Source organism: Pantherophis guttatus, chromosome 6 (assembly GCF_059756535.1).
Source record: "Pantherophis guttatus breed Tessera chromosome 6, ASM5975653v1, whole genome shotgun sequence".
Taxonomy (NCBI): domain Eukaryota; kingdom Metazoa; phylum Chordata; class Lepidosauria; order Squamata; family Colubridae; genus Pantherophis; species Pantherophis guttatus.
The window spans coordinates 40,526,769-40,547,380 of NC_142068.1; positions in this window are offsets into that span (position 1 = coordinate 40,526,769).

The following is a 20,612-nucleotide window of genomic DNA, read 5'->3' on the forward strand; positions in this document are numbered from 1 at the left end:
CTAGAATGTTTTACACCATCACATTTTTACTTATTTATTTTATTTGTTTGTATCCAATATTCATTATTTTTATAAATAAGTCAAAGTGGCAAATGTACCTAATACTCCTTCCTTCTCCTATTTTCCCCACAACAACAACTTTGGGAGGTGGTTTGGCTGAGAGAGCGTGACTGACCCAAAGTCATCTAACCAGCTTTCATGCTTAGTGCAGCACTACAACTCACAGTCTCCTGGTATCTAGTATGTTGCCTTAACCACCAGATCAAACTAGCTTTATACTCACTATATCTTTCTATAATTTTCTGTCCTTGCAAACCTTCATAATTTCTACCATGTCCATACACCAATTTCTACATTGCCTCTTAGTTTATGTGGTATCATCATAATCTATAATAACTAATGCTGAATTGTTTCTAACTAAGTGTTACACTTGAGTTTACACAGAGCTTGCAAGATGCTAGGATATTACTTTGTCATTTGAAAGTATTCAGTTTTAAATTTATTTTTTAAGAATGATATAAATCAAATTTGTAAATTCTCTGAATATAATCTTTTTTTTACTTAAATGCTAATATTAAATATTCTTAAATGCTAATATTAAATATTTTATTCTTTATTAAATAACTACTATCATTGTATTCATGTAATAGTAATAAAGCTTGTCATGGATTCATTCCACTGAATACATTTCAAACAAAAGCAAATAGCATGACTGCAGTTCTCTAGCCTCATTCATTGCAGTGCTATTAAATTTCTTTTCCTTTCCTTTCCTTTCCTTTCCTTTCCTTTCCTTTCCTTTCCTTTCCTTTCCTCTCCTCTCCTCTCCTCTCTTCTCCTCTCCTCTCCTCTCCTTTCCTTTTTCCTTTCCTCTCCTTATAGATTAATATTGCTCAGTCTTCATTTCTCCATTGCTGTCATTCATAAAAATATAAAATCCATGTGTGATCCCTGTTGGGTCCATATGTTTGACTTCAAGATACTGACAGCCCATAAGGTCAATAGACAGATGGCTAATGTGCTGAAAATTGACAGAGCATAAATTCAATAGTGATATCCATCATTCAAGCTGACAGGCAAGATAATTATTAACTTTTAAAGTCCAAGCAATAACACCCTTCTCTTTTATGCTGGCTATAGCATTCTTTCTCCAGAAGGTTCAGTGAGAAGTTGAAAATAAATTCAGTGGAAAAAATCTGTTGTTGTGGCTGTTTTATGGTCGTTGTTGGTACTGATAATGATTTTGAGAACTGGCAATAAGAAACTGTGAATCTTGGCTTCTCAGAACTCAGGAAAAAAACTTTCTCTTTATACCCAGAATTCCCACTGAAAGGAAATACCATTTGATCTGGAGTGTTAATATTATTTACATTATTATAAGATACAGCCTTTGCTTATTCCTGTGTACCTTTAGATGAAAGTTTCTCAATCTTGGCAAGTTTAAGATCTGTGGACTTATGTTGGCTGGGGAATTCTTGAAGTCCACATGTTTCAAAGTTGCTACAATTGAGAACACTGATCTAGAATGTCCATTGTCCACTTTGGGGAGGTATGTTCATGAATGTTACATTTCCTAGCTGCCCTACTTCTAGGCATCTAATTCAAATGATGTGAATATAGCCCAACCTACCAAAACATAACTGTAAAAGTCAGACTAGGAATACAAATTAAAATAGGCAAGAAAGTGGTAAGAAAACACCTGTCTACTCTAGATGAGTTCAAATCACCAGGACTTGATGGATTATATCCCAGAGTTCTAAAGGACCTGGCAGACATGATTTTGGAACCATTGAATCATATCTTCCAAAGATCCTGGACAACTAGGAAACTGCCAAAGGACCGGAAAAGAGCTGATGTAGTTCCCATCTTCAAAAAAGAAAAAAAAAACAGATTTGGGAAACTACAGACTAATCAGCCTGACCTGGGAAAATCCTGGAAAAGATAAGTAACAGATCTGCAAACACATAGAAGCAAGCAAAGTTATAACAAAAGTAAACATGGTTTTGTCAAAAACAGAACATGCCAAATAAATCATAAATGATTTAGATGAGGGAACAGTAGGAAAACTCATCAAATTTGCAGATGACACTAAGATGGCAGGAATAGCCAACACCCCAGCTGATGGGCTCAAAATCCAGATGGATCTCAACCAGTGGTGAAATCCAATTGTTTTTACTACCGGTTCTGTGGGCATGACTTGGTGGGTGTGGTGTGGTTTGGCGGGCATGGCAGGGGAAGGTTACTGCAAAATCTTTATTCCCATCCCACTCTGGGGCCAGCCAGAGGTGGTATTTGCCGGTTCTCTGAACTACTCAAAATTTCTGCTACTGGTTCTCCAAACTGCTGAAAATTTCCACTACCGGTTCTCCAGAACCTGTCGGAACCTGCTGGATTTCACCCCTGATCTCAACAGACTTGAATATTGGTCCCTATCCAACAAAATGAAATTCAACATAAAAAAAAATAAGATCTTACACTTAGATAAGAAAAAACAAAAGTACAGGTACAGATTGGGTGGAACCTGACTCAATAACAGTAATTGTGAGAGGTATCTTGGAGTCCTAGAGGACAATCATCTAAATATGAGCCAGCAGGGTGCAGCAGCAGCCAAAACAGCCACTGCAATCCTAGGTTGCATTAGAAAGGGATAGAATCAAGATCATGCGAAGTACTAGTACCACTCTACAAATTCTTAGTGAGACCATACCTGGAATACTGCAACCAATTTTGGTCACACATCATAAAAATGATGTTGTGACTTTGGAAAGAGTGAAGAGAAGAGCAACAAAGATGATTAGGGACCTGGAGAATAAAACATATGAAGAATGATTGGAGGAATTGGGCATGGCTAGTCTAATGAAAAGAACTAGAGGTGACATGATAGCAGTGTTCCAATATTTGAGGAGCTGCTGCAAAGATGAGGGGGGTCAATCTATTTTCCAAAGCATCAGAAGGCAAGACAAGAAACAACGGATGGAAGCTACTCAAGCAGAAATCCAACTTAGAACTAAGGAGAAATTTCCTAACAATGAGGTTGCCTTCAGAAGTTTGAGTGCTCCATCACTGGAAAGACTGGAGAGTCAATGTCCAGTCTCTTAAGAAGAGACTAGATAATCACTTGTCAGCAATGGTATAGGGTCTCCTGGGTGAGCAGGGGTTGGAGTAGAAGATCTCCAAGGTCCCTTCCAACTCTGTTACTCTGTTATTCTGAATGTTCTGGTTCACACAACACCCTCATTCAAAATCAACCAACCCACATTCTGGCTTGATTTCTGCACCAAGATGTATGACTTTATATATTGAGTATATAGTACAATATACTCAACCAATAGTAATGTATTCAATATTTTGATGATGTTAGCATAAAGCACAAATGTAGCCATAGAGAGATACTATAATTATAGTAAATGGATTTTTCTCATCAAGTAAACAAATTGAACCAGTTCTAAAGTCACACTATCTAGAATTAAACAAAGACTATAGCCATTACTAGCCAGGTCTGAAAATCTGTTTGGGAAGATTGGAAAACCAAACTATGTGTTGGTTTCTCAATGTTTTTTCTATCACACCAGGCTTAGATTCCTTTGCTACAAGGATAAGATTTATGCAAATGGTTTTTGCATCCTGCATCAGGAGAAAAATGGAACTTGCAAAACATGACAGCAGGAGGAAAAAAAACCATCCACAAGTTTCAGCTGCAGGAGGTTCAATTCAATTTCCAGGCATATTTTCAGCCATGTTTGGTAATGCCTCTGTATCTTTCCTTTTCACAAACCTGGAGTAAAAATATCAGGAATGGCTGACCAGCCAACGTATGTTCCAGAAAAAGGAAGAAAAACTAAATTTCTCTCCCTCTCTCTCTCCCCCCCCTCTCTCTCCCCTCCCCTCTCCCCCCTCTCTCCGTACATACATTGCTTTTAGTCTATCTGACCTTACAATGCCACTGCAAAATATTGTTTGTTTTACTATTCATCTTATTTTTCACATTTCAATAATACTGGATATTCTTATAAATGGTAGATTATTAATTACTATTAAAGTAGCTTAAAATATTCTGGTATCTTCCACCCCCTTAATAAGTATGAAGTATGAAATAATCTATTTGTGGGGCAATTCCATAGGATATGAAAGAACGTATTTATTAGCTCTGAGAGTCTATTGAATATGCGCCTGCATGATTCTCATATTGCTTTGGAAATCACGAGGGCATTACATTGTACGGCTACCTTATTAAATTGCTCTTGAAAGACTAACGGGTGGCAGGAGGCTTTAATTACAAACTCAACATGAATTTGATGTGATGCACACGCTCCTCCTAATCACAAACCTGCAAAGCATTTTAAATTTAATTTTAATCATGGGACTGGTTCAGTATAAGTCAATGGGACTACTCTAACATTACAGATTGTGCAGACGTTATTTCCTACATAAATGTTCATTTGAAGAGCTCTCCCATAAGTCGCTTGAGTGGCAAAGAACTCATAATGCAGGAAAGATTTATATACCTGAATCAGTTTGAAAGTAAAATACAGATAAACTGAAAAGTCAAGCTATTTATTAAATGACAAGGACAAAACGCCTTCTTTCTCTATTTGTCCAGTGTCCTCTAAAGTGGAGAAAGTTAAGACACTCCCAATAACAACATAACTCATGAACCTCATAGCTGAAACGTCCTGTAATCATGTTCTGACTCTCATGAATTGAAAAGACTCTTTGGAAAAGCTACTGTAGTAAATAGAGAGTAATTTTATTAGCAAAGATTCAAAATATAAGAAAACCTTGATCTATTACTCTACATAGTGACAAGAGACAAGGAAAGAGGGAGGGAGGGAGGGAGAGGGGAGGGAGAGGAAGAGGGGGAAAAGGGAGTGGACGAGAGACTCAGATTGTTTATCATAGAGGGAAATCTTCAGCCCCAATTGAAGCCCAAAATAACCATTTTGTGGATAAACAATTTTGTACCCCTTCCCCCCCCCAAATATATTAGGCTTCTGGGAGCCCAAAGAATAAGAGTTTGGCTTCCTGGAAAGCCTTATGGCACTTATCTGCCAGAGGGATGGCCTGTTGGTCCAACTGCCAGCATTCTCTTCAACCCTGTCCCTCAAAAACTTCTTGGCATCCAAGGTCAATGGAGGGCTGGATCAGCATGTTTCAGCCTCCAATGTTTTCCCTTGCCAAAGACCAAAAGGGATATTTCCAGCCTATGGGTGGGGTGGGGGAGGTAGCATGGCCCAATTTACAGGTGCCCTCTATAAGATATTTCATCCCTGTTCCTGAAATAATGGAGAAAGTGGGACTGGAACATCCCTCTTTTTCAAATATACAGGGCAGAAGAAGCTGTTCAAAATCCTCCCCTAATTCTACAAAATCTAACTATCATAGAATATGGTTTGGCACGGCTGTCTGTGCCAGGGCCAGTAGTGTGGGATCCTGCCAGTCCAGGTGCCCAAGTGCCAGTCATATGGCTTTCTCTTTAAGAAGACTTTGCTCTTAGACCCAACAACTGGCAGAGATTAAAATCTGGTGAGAACACTCAAAAGGTTTGGATTTAGATGTTGGAGAAAGCAACTGTGGGGTTAGACTCTTCTGCTTGTGTGTTTAGGTACCAATATTAAAAGCCCATCCAAAATAGAAGTCATAAAAGAAGTCATAAAACTATGAATTTATTTTTTTTCTCTATTTTAGTTTTTAACTCCTCCTTTGTTCCTTAATTATAGATACACATAATAATGGTTTGACCTCCCCACATTCTAAGGCTGCCTACATAAATATGCACCCCAGTTATGGTTACATTTAACAGCTTGTCCCAATTTATCTTTTTGGCACCTCTTGCCCCGTCATCTAATTTCAATTTCTCTGGATTGCATATAGATGCTTTTCTTCCCATTCTATAAGCCTGTGAGCATAGTGATCTGTATGACAACAAGCTACTGCAATAAATGTATTTATCTATTTGAGTCATTATGGCTTTCCCCATAAACTGGAATATTGTCCAAAGTTTATTGCTTTGTACTCTTGATAACTTGTACAGAATTGACAAATTGGACACAAAATCATTTATGCAAGAAAAGTGTGCATCATCAAGTTAATAACAGAACCTAACAGGAGCTTAATGAAACATTAGTGATTATATTTAAAAGCTAATTTTATTGCAGCCCTGTGGACCCAGCCTTCTGGGAAGGGACATTGCCGGAATGTTTATACTGAAAAAGAAAGAAGGCTGTTATTCAGACATTGGTGATCCAGACTTGCCACCTGAAGAACCCCAAAGTAAGGAACACTTTGTAAGATTTTTATTAAATGCTGCATTACCAACGTCAGAATCTGAATGATTTTTATTTGAATAAACTGTGGTGCTATTGATTGAATGAATGCATGAATAAATGTTTTTCCTAGGAAATTGTTTCAAGAATTAATGGGTAGCATTCTTGACTAATGAAGTTCCTTGAAAGTGATGGATTCTTTAAATTAATCATGATGACTGTCTAATTGATTGTAAAGGCACTTCTTGTGAGTAACTTAAATTGAAACACTACCCCATTATTATTATTTACACAGCTTGTTTGACCGCCCATCTCATCGAAGCAATTTTTGGCAGCTCACAACAAAACAACCCAATAAAAATCTGTTAAAAAGCAATATACAAACCAATGAAAGGCATCCATAATCAGTTTAAAACAAAATAATATGATCAGCAGCAGAATTTATCCTTGCATCAGCTCACTATTGCCAGACTCCCAAGAACTGCAGCAAAGCATGTCTTCAAAGCCTTCCCAAAGGCTGGGAGGGTTAGGACTAATCTAAGATCCAGGGAGATGATAATGCACAGGGCGGGCACCACAGCAGAAAAGGCTGTCTTCCTTGGTCCAACCAGATAGCAATAGCACTTAGATTTATATACCGCTTCACAGCACTTTATAATCCTCTCTAAGCAGTTTACAGAGTCAGTGAATTGCCCCCAACAATCTGAGTCCTCATTTTACCGAGCTCGGAAGGATGGAAGGCTGAGTCAACCTTGAGCCGGTGAGAATTGAATTCCCAAACTGTTGGCAGCCGGCAGTCAGCAAAAATACCCTGCAATACTGTATTCTAACCACTGCACTACCACAACTCTACAGAACATGACATTCTTCTATAGATAGAACTCATAACATGCCTTTCTTAAGTAGTAGTTGTACCCAAAGGGATGTACCCAAAGAGAGATGATTCCTCATATAACCCAATCTCGTGCCATAAAACCAGGATCTTGAATTGAACAAGGAAGGATACTGGAAATCAATATAGCTCATGGAACAGACATGTAACATGCACTGAGAAAGAAATGCCCATAGTTGCCCATGCTGCTGCATTTTGCACCAGATGTAGCTTCCCAATACACTTCAAGGGCACATTACAATAATCCATATCAGAGCATGAGTGTCTGTGAGCAGAATATCCAGGTCCTGAGAATTAAACAATTATAACTATTTATAATTATGCTCCAAAGCTGCATAACAATAAAACCTTGAACAATTCAAACAGATGACAAATAGAAATTAAAGTTACTTTTTGCAATTATAGTGTCCCTTTTATCCATGAATATTTTTAATTATTCCTTTCAGCAGTGAAAAGAGGCTTGTCCTTAACAATCATTATGCAGAAATCAGCATATAGCTCAAAAAATGTACTCACAAAAAGGCTCAGTTTTACAGGATTCCTACTGTAATCTTCATAACACATACTGTGAATACAGGAACTACTTTCTTCATTTTTCATATTATTTTTGTATTTTTGTACATAAGAGAGAAGGAAAGACTGAATCGTAGTCTGTTTTCTGTTCCACCAGGTTTAAGTTGCCATAAAGGTCAGGTTTGAACTCCAAATCCTTCTTGTAATACCATCCAAAATATGATCTACTTTCTAGCACTGATAAAACAAAAAAAATATTTTTTTTAGAATCCAAAACTGTGAATCTACCATCTTTGCACAAGCGGATTACCATCTGGCCTTGTCCTCAAAGTCAGAGAAGAAGAAAAGGAAAAACTAGTTTGTCCAATTCATTTGAAAAAATGTTAGATACTCATGAATAAGAACATTTCCTTGAAATAAAGAATTAGCTGGCAAACCTAAGCTATAACTTCAGCCCCACTGAGATGGATGGAAAATGCAGAAGAAGAGCCGAGGTGGCACAGTGGTTAGAGTCAGTGGTGGGTTGCCTCAGTTCAGACTGGGTCTATAGAACCGGTAGTAAAACCGGTGGGAGGCTCTGCCCACTGACCCCAAAGTAATCAGAAGCGGAAATGAAGCAAGCGAGCATGGCCCCGTTGCGAACCGGTAGTAAAGGTACGTAGAACCCACCCCTGGTTAGAGTGCAGAACTTCAGGCTACTTCAGCTGACTGCTAGCTGCAGTTTGGCAGTTCAAATCTCACTGGCTCAAGGTTGACTCAGCCTTCCATCCTTCCGAGGTGGGTAAAATGAGGACCCAGATTGTTGGGGGCAATATGCTGACTCTGTAAACCACTTAGAGAGGGCTGTAAAAGCACTATGAAGCGGTATATAAGTCTAAGTGCTATTGCTATTGCTATACAGTTTGACTTGGTTTAATACTAGCATTAATCAAAACCTGACTTGCAATTTCTAAAGCATTGCCTCCAGAGGCTTCTGTTTTTTACCTTATTGGTGTCCATTTTTAAAAAAATATCTTAGTAAGCTATTTAAGCTTACAAGTTGCATTAGACTTATGATTGGTTGATTAGCAACCATTTGAAGCTATGATGGAGCCCCCGCCCCAAAAGATACTTACAACTCAGTTCTGAAATTCCGATGAGTGCCCCCTCTAGAATCACGTGACTGCATTTGAGGTGGTCAGCAACCAGCTCTCACTTATAGCTGTTTGCAGCATCCCACATCACATGATTGTGATTTATGTTTTTTCTTAAAAACCAGCGTTTACTTCTGATTTTCAGCAAAAAAAAAAAGCCCAATGAGAATAATGGGTTCACTTAACAACCATTGAAAAAAAATATGTAAAATTGGGTCAGTCACATGATGACCCACTTTACACCATCATATAATGGCCAAACTCCATTATGGCCATAGGTCAAAGTCTGCCTGTACTTGATTGTTGAAAGGTATTACAGGTGATGTCATTTACCATTCGTTTCTGTCATTCTGACTTCTGTCCAATGATTAACGGCAGAAGATTCCCTCATGATTTCCTCCCTTGGGATTTAATTGAATTGTGGGAAGACATGGGTAGGGCAGACTATTGGAAAAAGTTTGTATAATGAATGCATGTCATTTGGCTATTTCACAACTAAACAAATGCAGTAATTAACATTCTGCCAATGAAAACAGCATCAACATATTCTCCCCAGCTGAAAGTACTTTTAAATTCTCTTTTCACATTGAAAGAGAATTGCCTCCCACCCACCACTCACCCCCAAAAAAGGAACATTTTCAGCATGACAGTCCTTCTCCATAACTAAAATAGGTGGGTTTTTGAATGATTACTTGTCTTTGCCTCCTACCAAAGCTTTCCATTTATTGCATGGGTCCTGCATTTTCTCTCTTTTTCTTGATAGAATACTACTGATGAGACTCATCAAATGTTGATCTTTATTTTTCTTTTTGTGCCAGGGAAGAGTCTGTGTTGATTTGTATTACCAGTTTAACAGATGGAGAAAATTGGGAGATATTATGACAGAGACAGAGATACTGCAGCGAAACTAAAACAGTAGATTTTTTTTTAAAAAAAATAAGAATCACCTCCTCTCTTTTTCCAAAAAAAAGATTTTGTCTGAATTTCTAATGCAAAGAGGTTCCAAGATTTATTTCAGTTTCCTCCACTTCCTCCAAGATGTTCAACCAGAGGTGAATATGGAATTTTCAATTGACAAGAACAATTTCATATATAAGACTTTCTTTCTGCCCACTCATAGATCAGGTATAAGAATAATGGAAAAATACTGTAGAGTTTCAGTGATTCCTTTGTAGCTCTTTGCCCTCTTTTTTTTTCTTTTTATGACCCTATAGTCCCTTAATTTGGGATAGAGTCAGGGTGACTGGATAGAGCTGAGCGTTTACTGGCCAGATGCCCTTCCTGATGCCTACGTTGAGTTCACAGCAGAAATTTTTTCTTTGGATCCTACAAGAGAAACATCTGCCACTACTAGGATTGAACCTTCCAAATGAGTGTCTTCACCACTAAGCTACCACATCACTCTTTGACTTCCTTATTTGTCTGAAAATGTTCAATAGCATGGTTCAAAGTTATACACATCTCTATCTTACCCATTTTGAGGTTAATGAAATTTCAGGGATTAGAGTGCGGCCAAGAAAATCCCCATATAATGAACATTCTATAGCAGTGTGGCAAATGGAACTCATATTCACTTTAAGGCTCAGTAAGCTTTCTATTTAAGAGACAGCAATGCTCTAAATAGAATTTATGTCTTGACTGAAAGATTGTGTAACACTATTGCATAGGCATGCGATTTCATACCAAGATAAGATGCTTATCTGCTCTACTCTGATGGTTCAGAACATAATTTGACGTACTTTTATTACCTTTCTAGGACCTTTTAATAATTCAAAAAAAGAAAAATCCATTCACACTTCTCTGTTCTACAATGGCACAAATAAGAAAATGGTCAGTCATACCATGCAAGGAATAAGGAAACAATAGAAGAGGAGAGTGTTTCCATTTGTTCTGTGGGTGACAAACCATTGTAGAGTGTTTTTACCTTGTGAGGTTCAGATAAATTTGCCTTGTGTCCTAGACTATTTTTATTTTTATTGTTGTACAGTTTGCAGTGCTTATGAATTGATTTCACTGGGAACTTACAGTGAACAACCGTCTGCCTACATCATAGAACAAGATAAGATATGTTATACAGTTTACTTCTTGTCTCATTTGCAAGTCCATGGAGTAACCCCATTCAATCCTGATGGTTTTAGACCATGCATGTTCAGTGTATCTATCAGCCCATTGCTTTCATTTTATCCTTGGAAATGTCCCTCAATATCTCAATAAATGTCCTCATTTATTTGTATTTACTTCCTTTGTTTATATTTATGTTCATACCTATATTTGTTATCTTGTACATGTTTAACAAACAAACAAACAAATAAATAAAGCTGTTCCAGGGATAAAATGAGCCATGCAAATGATAACAGAACCAGATCCACTGTAAGATTAAAATTCAATTAAGTTTTTAAAAAGTTTCTTTAATGTAATCTATTGTCATCAGTATCTTAACACATTCTTCATCAAAAGATAGTACTGGACATATTTTAATGGACAATATTAGAGAAATGAATATATACTAGGTATCAAGTGGATAAGAAATTTCTGTTGTATACCAATAATGGGGAGGTGGACTGGAACTCTGGTCTGTAATATGAGAGTGAATATAATTCACAAGTATGCAAGTGTGGTCCTATTTTCATTGATGAACAGTTGGATGAAGTGCAAGTTCAAAAGATTATGGTATTGCTGTTAATATGCAATTTAATGAGGCAGTTCCACTATCTATGGAGACGATATCTCCATCAGACTTCTCTTACCATCTACCTTCATTCATTCCATGGTGATATTACTGTCTCTATTGAAAGACTGTCAGTTTTTAATTGAACTCCATCGCTTTTGCATGACTATTGTAGGAATTTTGTAAATAAGAAATAGAAATGTTGCTTTTTTTCTTTTTGTAGGGAGGGCTGGCAACTGGAATAAATAAAATAAAGTAAATCAACCATTTCATTTTTTTTAATATGTAGTAACTCAGTTCACTTTATCACTGAAAAAATTGCAGGACACCTTCATAGGAAAACATAGAAAACATTGTTGGAAAAACACAGTATTGACCCTGCAAAGGCCCAACAATGCAGTTGATACAGAACACAAATCACAATCAGGCAGAGCATTCAATTACTGGGAAAGCAGAAGCAAAGTCCTGGGCTGGCAAAAGAGAAAAGCAAAGCCCCTTTGGATTGCTGTGTGATGTGCAGACTCCTGTGGTGCATACTTACATGCTTGCCTAAACAAAGAAGTTTTTGTCTCCATAGCATCTTGAATGCATGCAAATGTATTAGGTTCCCTTCTGGGCAGTAAAATAATTCTCCCGGTTTAGAGGAATTGAAGCTCCACTTTATAAAACATTATTGCAGAGTGTGATCAACTGAATGACAGTTTTCACCTGAGGAACTTGAGGAAGGAGTATACTGAAGAGGATTTAAGGAGATGTAGCTCCATACACAAGGGTGCCATCTTTCTGGCTGCATTGTGCTAAATCTAATCCTGATCATGTGATGCTGAGTTAGTTTCCTCAAAACAACTTGGCAAAGGATGAATCCGTTTTCTAATATTACACTGACTCACGATGTGGGTTTGATAGTGCAGTTAGGCATTGTTAAAAAGTTTGATTCAATAGTCTTCTAGTATACTTCCTTTCTTAAGTTCAAGGAAAAACAATCTAATATCTTCCAGAAGTTTTGGATTTTGCTTTCCATCCACTCCAGGAAAAATGGCCAATGGTGACTGATTATGTAATTAAAACCATTTGAGACACCAGGTTCCTATTTTATATAACAATATGTACTCTTTTACTTATTTTAAAAGTGCAAATCCAGACATATTAGAGCCCTCCTATTCATCTGGTTTAGAGGGGTCCTAAACATTTTTCCCAAGAGCTATTCTTACAGCATCATTAATTATTAGGAAACCCAGTTTGAGGTAGTGGCTAAGGTGCTAGCCTAGAAATTAGGAAACTGTGAGTTTTAGGCCTCCCTTAACGATAAAGGCCGGCAGGATGATTTTGGACCAGTCAATTTCTCTCAGCCCAACCCACCTCAAGGCTTGTTGTGGGGAAAACAGGACATTAAGTATGCTCACCACCATCAATTAGCCAAAAGAGCCTTGATAGTACAGTGGTCTAAGACACCCTGTTATTAAGCTGGTTATTAAGACCAGCTGCCTGCAATTACTGCAGATTCGAATCTTGCCAAGGCTCAAGGTTGACTCAGCCTTCCATCCTTTCTAAGGTAGGTAAATTGAGGACCCAGTTGTGGGGGCAATAAGCTGACTTTGTATAAATATACAAAAGGATGAAGGCTATTGCTTAGCACATTGTAAGCCGCCCTGAGTCTCCGGAGAAGGGCAGCATATAAATCAAATTTTAAAAAAAAGTTAATCATTTATTAACTGTTATTGTTATTATTTAACTTGGCAATCGATCTTATCATACCTTACAGAGGATAAGGAAAATATGCAAGAACTATATTTTCAGCAAAAAGCACTGAAACGGTCCAAACAATGAGATAACACTCAGAAGTGACTCAGGCAAACACCTCCCTAATTCCTAGGAATATAAAAAGTGGAAAGAGGTATAGCAGAATCAGGCTTGCAGGTTTCTATTATATCTAATTTCAGTAAAAATTAGTTTTAGTCCTCCTGCGGAATAGATTTCTTGGTCTGGTGTACCGGTAGAGTTGACCCTCTTAATTTAACCACAATGTTTGATTACCAATATCTTTTGTTAATAATGCATTGGAGAAAATGTAATTTTGCTGCCCTTTAAAAAGTTTGTAGATCTATTTCCTAATTTCTGTAATGCTTAAATCTAGGTATTTTCAACAGAGCTATGTTAGGAATAGGTCCATAGATCATTTTATATGGAAATTAATTTATATTTTGTTAAAGGGGTCGCTTTCAATGTAGTTTCAATCTAACCTGCCAGAACTGGAACCTGTCATTGTGAATCCATGAATCATTAATCTGACTGAAAATATAGCTACGTATGTGTTTCTTCTGGCTTTCTGTCCCTATCAAAATAGGAAATCATTTTGTTCCTAAAGAAGCCACTCTTTCTCAGACCCGAGAGAATGGAGATATCAAATGATTCCTTTTATGGATCCATTTACTATTTCAAGGTTTTTAAGAGACCAGGAGACAGTTTATTCAGATGTTCATTTGGACTCAGTACTGCTAGACATGGATGTTAATAATAACATTGCTTGAGAGAAACACAGCCGTTTCTTTTCTCTGTCTTTGCCTCTCTTTCAGGAAGAAGAATTTGCAGAGAAGAATGTTTGGTATTTTGCTATCACAACGGAAAAATTTCAGTACTACACAAGAAATCCTTGGACTAAAATCCCAGCAAAAGCAATGGATTAAATCAGAAGTTCCCAAAATTTCTAGTTCATGCCACCCTTAACAGTACTGCACCGGAAAAAGGTGTTTCTTTGCCTGTCGCAAATACACAATGATTGAAAACAAAGAGATAGTGATGTGTTATTACAGATCAAATCCAAGAACAAGAATAGAATATTTGAAACAAATGGACCAGTTCTGGAAAAAACAACATGAAGAACAGAATGGAGGCATAGGAAGACAAAGCATTACATGGCCAGTACATTTTAAAAAATAGCAGGGAAAGCATATAACAACAAGACTGGCAATGGCTAAGAACAGGAAAGTTGAAGAAAGAGACTGAGGGACTAATTCCGGCTGCAGAAGATCAAGCTTGTTCCTTAAGGACAAATGCATACAAAGCCAGAATTGAGAAGACAGCAACAGACAGTAAGCGCCACCTATGCAAAGAAGCTGAAGAAACAATGGTAAGATGCTGCAAAAAGATTGCTCAGATTGACTACAAACAACGGCATGCAAAGTAGCAACAATGGTGCATTGGAAGATCTGCAAGAAATATCATTTGCCTGCGGGATCATAAAATAGAGAAAGTCATAGAAAATGAAGAAGTTAAATTGCTCTGGGACTTTAGAATTCAGACAGGCAGGCACCTGCCACATAACATCCTGATTTAGCAATCCTCCATAAGAAAGACAACAAAGTCTGGATAGTGGATGTGGCAGTGCCTGGAGACAGCAGAGTAGAAGAGAAAGAATTGGAGAAGATAGCAAAATAGAAATAGAAATAGAACGATTGTGACAAAGGCAAGCAAGGATAGTACCAATAGTAATAAGTGCCTTGGGTACAATCCCAAAACAAGTGGAACACCAATTGAACACCACTGGCACTGACAAATTCTCCATCTGTCAATTACAAAAGGCAGCTTTATTGGGAACAGCTTCCATCCTGTGATGATATCTGTAACACCATCCAACATTTAGATCTGCATCTTCCAAGTAAGAACTCAATAAGAAGACAAAAATGCCAAACCCAGTCTGAACATCTGGTTGTCAATAGTACAAAATAATAATAATTAAGGCATGGATCAGGGCTGTGAACATCTGTCTTTATGAAAGAATGGACCATAAATAAGAAAGTGATAGAAAACATATATTCCTATGGTACCATACATGCTGTTCACCCATTATCTCTATTCATTGGTTATGTTAGCTTGAGGTGGGTGGAATTGAACTCTATCAACATCTGGAAGACCACAGGTTTCCCAGTCTTATATTACAGCAAAAGTCATCAGGTTCAGAAATACACCTCTTTCAGTGGGAGAGAAGAAAAATCATACATCAACTTCCATCTCTGAACATTATCCATCTGGCCACGGCTTCCAGAAACTGGCTCAGCTTTCAAGCTTAGAAAAGCTTGGAACACGTAGTTTTGCTCTTCATTGTGCAATATCTAAAAACAATCACGTTGTGATGGTTTGCAGTCATGGAACAAAGCCAGATTTTATCTAAAAAGCTGATGATGGATTGGCAGTAAAGCTAGAATTGCCAGTAGGCTCAGCAAGTAAATCTTCACATGACCCATAATGATGTGATTGTTGACCCATATGAGCTGCAGCTATTAAATGGTAATCTAAATATTTATCTCACTTTACTGTTTATCTTTTATCTATTCTATGCCTGATTACAGTATTGCTTATATAATATAAAACAGACCACATAAATAAATTCATAAATAACTATAGGATGAGAAGCAATGAGCTGTGTTAGTAACCTTTCTGCAATGCTATCAACCTACCGCATTTCTTCATTTCACTAGCAGCGGGTGCACAATGATATATTTGTACATTTATTTCTCTGACTTGTGACTTTCCCAGAATCAAAGATATACATATCTTCCCAACTGTGCTTCTCCTCTAAAAGGCTGGCAGAGATACACATTCTGTTGATCAACCGTTGTGTTATGCATTTGCTCACTTCTGTGGAAATTAGTTGGATTTAGTCATGGGTTCTTCCTCTTTACAAACATTGCTCATCATTCATAGATCTACTGAAGCAAGGCAGCAACTGTGTGCTTTGCTTAGGCTATAAAGCAGCCATTAATTTGGTTTAATATTCCAGCAAAACAATTATTAAGATGGCTTTTTCTTTGGTATTAGAAATAGTCCAATAGAAGCCTTATATACCATAAACTAGGATAGAGAATAGGCATTAAGCTTCTTGATCCCTGCAACAAGAAGGAGGCATAATGACCAAATGATAATAGGAGGGAACAATTCAATGCTTTATGTTTTCTATTTCACTTTGTGCAAGTACATTCAGCAGCAGCAATTCAGCACTGAGGGAAACCTTTTACCTTCATCCCAGTACAATTAAAGGACCAAAACATTTGGAAATATAAGGATGGAAAAACCTACAGAAATGCAAAAACAGTCTATGTCAAGACTAAAATAGAAAGATAATATATTGGATCTTTCTAACCTAACATTGATCCAATGTCTTCTAAAGCTTTTCCTTGGCTTCTATTTCCCATGCAAAGTCATGCATGTCAATTGTGAGCATGACATTAAGTGCAATATTCAGTTTGGCATTTTGTCTGTTATTTGTTTACATGTCTCCCATCTCTCCTCCCTCCATTGATGACAAAATGTGAGCTCTGATATTTAGACAAAGAATATACCATAATTTCCCACAAGAGCCATGAAAGTGTGATAATCAGAATGGTGGACACTATGTATTGAATACAATAAAACAAATAAAAATAAATCTTTATGGAAAGTGCATGCATTTTACATCCAAACATTTGGCATGTAATATAAGGGAAATGTCATGCACAGCAGTCATATAGGGCTCACGTCTCATCTTAAGATACACGTCTGCTGCAAAAGAGAAATAGGCTGAGGGCCTAGTATTAGATGGTAGCCAAGAGTTGAATTTTCTTGCCCCTTCCTGGTTTTGAGAAGGCAAGATAGGCACTGCCTTATCAGATGTAGGCAGATCACAATCTGCAGTTCACAAATCACAGTTCTCTTTCTTACAGTCCCTGAAATCATGGCACCAAAATATTTCCTTTCATGGAAAGAGAAGAAGTATAAATTGTTCTTTTTTAATATAACAATTAATTATCTACAACTACGGATGAAAATCGAAGGACAAAACTTGTGAATACAGAATATAAACAAATGTGACTATAAAGAGGAATAGGAAATAAAGATAAAAAAAAAAGGAAACGGAAGACACATGAATTTGTCTATTTTTCTATTACAAAGCAAATACAAGAATTATATATGCAGCAGTGCAGCACTGATGAAAATTGGGTAATGAAATGTCTGCAACAAAACAAGAAGCTCAGGGAGAACCCCTCAATTATACCTATATAAATAAAATACAATGTCTACAGTTTAATTTTTAAAGAATAAATTAACTCTCGTCCACATGAAATTATATTGTCTGATTTTTTTTTCTGAAAAAGAGTCACTCCAAAGGCTCTTTAAGCAACATAGTTCTGCAAAATATGGGCTCTCTTTTTCAAAATGTACAGCTCAATGTATTACCATGTTTCCCCAAAAATAAGACCCTCTCTTATATTTTTTTGAACCCTGAAATAAGCGCTTGGCCTTATTGCCATGCGCTCAAAAACCCGATTGAGCTTATTATCAGGGGAGGTCTTATTTTGGGGAAAACAGGGTATTATAAGATTTTTGCTACAACTTGTACTTCCAGGAAAGAAATGGGGAAGTGAAGACAGCTCTGCTAAAACTGGAACCAACAGCCACAGCAGAATGAAGAGCCAGTGAGAAGACTGGCTCCTTATAATTCCTCTTCAAGCAAGAAGAGCAGTGGTGGGTTGCCCCCGGTTTGGACTGGTTCGCAGGAACTGGTAGTAAAACCTGCAGGAGGCCCCGCCCACCACCCCAGATGTCATCATCGGCGATCTGCACATGCGCAGAAGTGTGATCCCACTGCGAACCAGTAGTAAAGGTAAGTAGAACCCACCCCTGAAGAAGAGGACTTGAAATCACTCACAGGTGCTCCAGATGTTGCTCCATGCAAGAAGGCCACAAGACATTGTTCTACATTGGGTTTAGGGCTCTGGGAGATGAAGGAATAAATAGCCAGGGGATAATTAGAACTCTGATTTTGCAAAGTGAGAAACTGACTCGGTCCAGATGGATTTGAAATAAGTTTTTGGAATTAAATATAAGAATCTTTCCCATGGGAAAGTGCTTTTGTGTTGATTATTTTTTTTAAAAAAAAATGGTAGAACGGGACTTTGAAAATTGGACACCAGAGGGAAATAAAAGGACTCAAAGACAACAATTTAAAGAAGAACACTTAAATTTGACTTACTAATGAATCAAAATACATGGAATGTATTGAAGGATATTTGTGAACAATTGTGATTGCTTCCCCAGATGCCAGCTCTAAGAATGAGGAAGAGCCAGCTCCAGGGACTTCAGAGGGTGCAGAGGAACGCAGGGAAGTTGCAGAGTGCTCCAAGCCGAAGTGGGGAGGCATAGCAGAGGGATCGCTGGAGGGGCAACCAAATAAACACCTGGCTGGAGAAGAAAAAGGAGAGGCACAGCTGCAGCTGGACACCTCAGAGCCCCCCTCCCAAAGTGTAGGTTGGGGAAGCTGCACAGCTGCAACCAGCCAGTGAGAATGAGGAGGAATTGCCTCTTCCACTTGATCCGGAGATGCAGAGGGTGGAATGGAGGCAACTTCAATGGAGGTCAATGAGGCTACTCACAAGGAGCTGCACCAGCAATCACCTCTTTAATCTGATGGGTGGAGCAGGGAGTTGGTGGAAACAACCACCCATTCACTTGCCATGTGCATGCCTTGCCTTTGTGACTTCAAGTTTAGTGGACTCTTCACTGTGCTACGTTTGGAATTCAGATTTGCTAGTGGATTTTGGACTCATACCTTGGACTGGACCTGGATTTTGGACTGCACAGTCTTGCCTTGCCTTTGGCTTTGAATTCAGTATCCTTGCGCCTAGACTAAGCATTGCTGGACTCAATAGGACTTTGTCCCGGGTATGAGTGGGAACTTGGGGAATTCACCTTAAGGGCCTAGACTATCAATAAAGTGCTTAAAATTCTTGGGCATGTCATGTCTGCGGACTGAAACAGAGCAGCAATGGACTCAGAAGTTAATTTTGTGAATGTTTGTCATTATAGATACAATGTGTCGAAAATATGCTATGGACGAAGAACAAGTTTTACAGGGCAAGACTGCAATTGATTTCAAAATGGATTTTAAAATGACAGGTACAAGGTTAATATGGAATAAGATGGTACATTGGACATACAAATGAAAGTTAATGTCTTAATAATTAAAATGGATATGTTAATAACAAACCAAGAGGGTGACCTGGATAATCTGTCCACATTCAATTTACAAATGAGGCTGGCTAAAGTTTTGAAGAATTTTGTGAGAAGGCACAAAGAAATAAATGGAAAGAAATCACACTCTACAACATTATTTGAAGTGAAAAAAAGATCAAGATTGTTAAAAGTAGAAGGAAGGAATATAAAGTTGGTTTATTTGATCAAGGTTCAAATAGATATGTCGTTATCTTTGATAATTCTTAGTGGTTATTTGCCACCATCAGACAGAAAAAATGATTGTTTATAGCCAAGAGATGAAATGTGGGAAGAAGAGATCATTAGATATATTTTAAGAGATGATAAGTTTCTAAAAACATTTATACATGTTGTGATGAAGGGGGAAGTAATTTCTTTATGTTTTTCTTTTCTTTTTCTTTACTATATTCTTAATTTTTTTTATTTCAATAGTGCCTGTGTTTTTCTTTTTATTCTTTAATGTTATTTACCTTGTATTAGTTTTTAATCTAATTTTAATTTAATTTTTAAATAAAATTACCATAAAAATAAGATATTTTCCACCACCTGAGGTACTACTTCAGTAGAAAAGATAGAAGTCAAACCTTGGGCCTTTATAAATACCAGTATATAGCCTCAAAACTAATGATTTTGCTCAAATGTGCCCTTGCTCCAGTGGTGAAATATAAAATTTGTTACTACCAGTTCTGTGGGTATGGCTTGGGGGAGGAGTGGGAATGTGACTGAGTTGACCTGGCCAACATTTTATTTTTTTACTTTTAAAACCATTTTTTCTACAACCTCTTCGGCTGAAGGGGTTGTAAAAAATGCTTTTAAAAGCCTCTGACAATCAGGCAACTCAGCTGGGATCGCCAGAGGCTTTTAAAAGCATTTTTTTACAATCTCTTTGAGGTTGCAAAAAACCTTACAACCTCAAAGAGGTTGTAAAAAAAAATGCTTTTAAAAGCCTCTGACGATCCCAGCTGAGCCGCACGATCATCAGAGGCTTTTTTTTTTTTACTTTTAAAAGCATTTTTTCGGCCGAAGAGGTTGTAGAAAAATTGCTTTTAAAAATTAAAAAAAAGATTCTGATGATCGCGCGGCTGGGCATGGGGGAGCAGGGATTTTTGCTACTGGTTCTC